Raw genomic sequence first — 5,401 nt, 5'->3', positions numbered from 1 at the left:
TATATATATATATATATATATATATATATATATATATATATATATATATATATATATATATATATTTATTTATTTATTTATTTTTATCGTCCAAAATTGGTAAAGAAAGACCAGAGTGTTTGTGATTAAACTATTATTTTGATTGTAAGTCATAGAAAAAATATAATAAAAAAAAGTATTAAATAGTTAAGAATTTGTGGAAAAATAATGGACCGAAGGAGGTTATGGCAGAGTAAGTAAGACCTTGTTAATACTTATATAAGTCTTAGATAGATTATCTAATAAAGAAGAGAAAAGAGGGATAAAGAAAAGAAAAGGAATTTTATGATTTACTTAAATCAGGAGAAAATGTAAAGAAAAAACAATGAGAATATAAAGATTTAATTTTGTTTGTTTCAAAATCGATATTAATATCATTTTGAGTTGCACCTTTTTTATGTTAAAAGATAAATTTCAATTAGGATGCAATGACATATTTAAATAATGTTAGAAGATGTAATTATTAATATAAATAAATTATATAGTTTTATTAATCATTGTATACTTGTATACTTTTGTGATGTAGTTTTCATATCATGTATTTCAAATTGAGTCACAACTCACCCCAAGTCTGACCCACGTCTCAATTTTTTTTTTCAGAATCATACAAATAATTCATTTCTTGTCCAAAAATGTAATTATCAATAAAAATTAATTATTTAATTTTATTAATTATTGCATACTTTTGTTCTGCATCTTCTATCCCCTTCCTTTTGAACTGAGTCACAACCCACATTTCAATTCTTGAGTAGAATCGTACAAATAATTCATTTCTTATTAGAAAATGTAATTATTAATTTATACTAATTATATAGTTTTTTTTAATCATCGCAGACTTTTGTTAGGCAACTTTCATCCCCTCCATTTTAAATTGAGTACGTCTCAGTTCGAGTATGACCTACGTCTGAATTCTTTATCATTCAAATAATTCATTTATTGTGAGAAGATGTAATACTTTTGTTATGCAAACTTCATCTACTCAATTTCAAACTGAGTCAGAACCACGTTTCTATTTTTTTTTTATTACAATTGTACAAATAATTCATTTATAGTCCTAACGTGTAATTATTAATATAAATTAATTTTGTAATTTTATTAACCAATACATAATTTTTATCTGCAGTGTTCATCCCCTCTATTTGAAATTGAATCACGCCTCACCTCGAGTCTCACTCAATTCTCGATTGATGGTGTTATTGACGTTCAATTGATGGTCGATCAGTTTAATCAACCCACCTCAAAGAGGTTATCGAATCTATAAAGGAGCAAAGGCAGAGAAGAGAGGCAGAAAATTCAGAGAGAAGAGAGAGGCAGAACATCTGGAGATAAAAGAGAAGATGGTGTTAGTTCTACTAAGACAACTCTCACTCGTGTTTGGGCCGATTAGTTCTGCTTTTTTGGTTAGCTTAGTGTAAATCAATGTTCCTGTATATATATTATGCTAAACTGGTGTCCATCATTTTGAATATATATCTTGCCAAATGATCCTTTACATGTTTTAGTACATTGTATTCAATTTTATAATACTACTTGTTTTCATGTATAAAAACATTGTCAAGTTTTGTAGTATTTTTATAATACTACTTGTTTTCATGTACTCGATGTAGTTGTCTTTTGAAATGGTCGACCTCTTTCGATACATCCAAGACTAATGTTATCTTATTAAACAGACTTCTATTTCAATCTGTTCCAATAAATTCCAAAATCTATTTCCCCGACTTTTTATTCTTTTACTTTATATAGCTTACATATTTTGTTATTAATATTTCCTTACTTCACTTGAGTATTTCCTTTTCCATCTTTTTCGACCAATAAAAAAGAAATGAACACCACTTTCTACGGTTCCTTTCCATCTTTTCCAACCAATCACCACTGTACGGAGTTCGATCATGCAACCCTAATCACCACCCCTCCTTCTTTTCCGATCAATCACCACCAGTACTGAGTTCGATTGTGCCACCATATTTTCTAACCAATACTGAGTTCGATCATGCACCTCTAATCACCACCCCTCCTTCTTTTCCGATCATGCAACCCTAATCACCACCCTTCCTTCTTTTCCGATCAATCACCACCAGTACTGAGTTCGATCGTGCAACCATATTTTCTAATCAATACTGAGTTCGATCATGCACCCCTAATCACCACCCCTCCTTTTCCGATCATGCAACCCTAATCACCACCAGTACTGAGTTCGATCACGCAATCATATTTTCTAACCAATATTGAATTCGATCATGCAACTCCAATCACCACCCCTCCTTTTTTCCAACCAATCACCACCCCACTCCTTTATATCGATCGTGCAACCATATTTTCTAACCAATACTGACTTTCCAATCATGCAATCTTAATCACCACCTCTCCTTTTTCAACCAATCACCACCAGTACTGAGTTCGATCGTGCAACCATATTTTCTAACCAATACTGAGTTTGATCGTCCAACCATATTTTCTAACCAATACTCAGTTCGATCATGCAACCTTAATCACCACTCATCCTTCTTTTCCAACCAATCACCATCAATACTCAGTTCGATCATGCAACCTTAATCACCACCAATACTCAATTCGATCATGCAACCTTAATCACCACCCGTCCTTCTTTTCCAACCAATCACCACCAATATTGAGTTCGATCATGCAACCCTAATCACCACCCGTCTTTCTTTTCCAACCATAGATTATATTTGTACAATAATATAAATATTTGTAAAAAGAAGTTTAAATTTATTCTATGCTTTGGGCTTACCAAAAGGTCTCGTACTAATGTAGATAATCCACTTAATATTTCTCACTTGTAAACCCATGATATTCCACTTAATTAATCAATGTGGGACTCATTCCCAATAATTCTCAATAATCTTCCCCTTGGTGCGGTGAACGTGGACCAAACACGTAATTTTCGTATTGGTTGATAAAATCAATGAATTTATGAAAATTTGTACATTTAACTACAATTTTATGATTATTTACTTAATTTTGATTTAAAACTGCTAGAGGAATATTTGAATGGGTGCCAACATAATATTCTTCAATTCGAGATCGAGAGAGATGCAGTAACTATTCATTACTTTTTTATTATACATAAATTTTCATATTTATATTAAGATTTATTTTGCATTTTAATAATTAAAATTATGTTTTTTTTTTCATTAGACGGTTGGTGGGCCATAGCAGCTGTGGGGGCGATTGAATCATCTACAACATCGTTTACAAGGGTGAATACAAAAATATGCTTCAAGCTCCACCTCAACACCTTATAGATTGTTGTACTAACTTCAAAAATATACTTAACCTGCAACAGATGGTATCTAGCCATTTTGTGCCATATACTCATCCTTCCTTTAAATAGATCAGGTGAAAGTTTTGGAAAAAATTAATTTTAGTTGACAATGTTGTGTTCGCTTAATTACTAACTTATATTCGGAATGATCATCAAGGTGGTGCATGATGCAGATCTTCAGAAACTTTCTGTTTGGTTTGCAATGGATCGAGCTGGTTTGGTCGATACAGATGGCGAGACACATTGAGGAGCATTTGATCATTTTTTATGTGAGAGAATCAAATTGTTTTTTCTTCCCTAATCAATCACTTCTCTCTCCTCCGTGTAAGGTTGTAACTTTTTTTTATCTTTCTCCTTTACTATTTCTTCTTCACTCATCTCCATTTTCATTATTTTCTTTTCCAATGGGCACACCTTGTGATATGTAATGTTCTCTTTCCTATCTTTGTTTATTTTAGCTTCTAGATACCATACCTTTTCTCAACAATGAACTACTGTTCTTCTTTTTCCTCTATTTGTGCAACGAATCGAATTAAATTCTTTTTCAATTCATTTAGCTCATTTTTTCTCGTTCTACCTTAGTATTTTGCGAAGATAAGCTTTTGTGATACTTCATATGTGTTTAGAAGCTTGATGCTCCCTTCTTCAATTTTTTTACCCATTCCGAATTCGTACATGTTGCCGAGTTTCATTGTCTCCATTCATGATTTTGATTTTTTTGTTTATTTTGTCTCCTCTTGCTCGTATCTTTTGTTTCTCACCTAAACTTTTCTCTGTTTTCGGTTTCATTGTGTAGTTGCTTTGTGACGAGAATCCTTCTATTTTACTTTTAGCGGATGAAGTTGCTATAAAAGTCAATGAAGATGCAAGAGGTATGATAAGTGGCTTAGGGTCGACTTTTTTTAGGAGCTTGGCCAGTACTACATTGGTCGTGTGGATGGACACAATTTGGAATATTTGATCACCATTTTGGATAACGTGAAATCGATGCCAGCCCCCAGACCAGAAGTTGCTGCAGACAAAATGCACCCTTAATCCGTATTGTGACTGAATACCCTTCTTAAGTTATGAATTTTTTCAAATACTTATGTTTTACCAGTTTTACAATTCAAGACAAGTTTGACCCCAAAATAGGCAAGCAATTCAAGCCAAAATCTCCCACACTTTTATACACTCAATACTTTGCTTCGAAGTGGAACATAGCATTGTGGCTATCCACGTGGCTATGGGTGGTGTTATTGGTCTTAACTATTTCTAGAAGAGATTCTCAAATTGTTGTTTCGACGTGGGGATTGCCTAGCAACACTCCGTTACGATTTACAGCTTGTTTAGCAACAGAAGGTATCAAGCCATTTTGTGTCATATACTCATCCTTACTTTAACAAGGTTTGATTAGGGGAAAGTTTTGGAAAAGATTAATTTCAGTTCACAATGTTGTGTTCGCCTAATTACTAACTTATATGCGAATGGTCATCATGGTGGTTTGTGAGAGAGAATCAAAATAGTTTTTCTGCTTCTTACATTCTTCCACAGTCACTTCCCTCTCCTCTTGCACATTCTAACCATTTTTAGTCTTCTTTTTCATATTTCTTCTTCACTATTCTCCATTTTCATCATTTTTTTCCAATTGGCACACCTTGTATTAGATTATCTCTCCCCCCTCTTTGCTTATATTAACTTCTAGATTCCATACTTTTTCCTCCTTTTCATTTTTTTCTCTGTTTTTCCTTTTGTTTGGCTCGCTCGCTCAGAACTTCCACTTTTTCTTGCCAGATGTGACGGAGTTTCATCCTCGTTTTCATTTTATTCCGTTTCAGCTCTCATTCTTTTCTTATTTGCCACAGGGGAGGGGATTCATCTCTTTTTGTTCTTGCCTAAATCCAGAGCTACGACTGCTCAAGGTACGTCTCATTTCATTCATCTTTTCTTGTTTTTTAAATGTGTTTTCAACGACATTAGATGTATTCATTTCATTCATTTTCTTGTTTTCTTATATCATTCATTTTTTCTCTCTAGTCCTCCTCTTCCGCTTGCTCGCAAGGAGCTTCCACTTATGCTTACTCGTAGAGAGGGGAT

Source organism: Cucurbita pepo, chromosome LG06 (assembly GCF_002806865.2).
Source record: "Cucurbita pepo subsp. pepo cultivar mu-cu-16 chromosome LG06, ASM280686v2, whole genome shotgun sequence".
Lineage (NCBI taxonomy): Eukaryota > Viridiplantae > Streptophyta > Magnoliopsida > Cucurbitales > Cucurbitaceae > Cucurbita > Cucurbita pepo.
Note: the sequence above shows the minus strand (reverse complement) of the source record.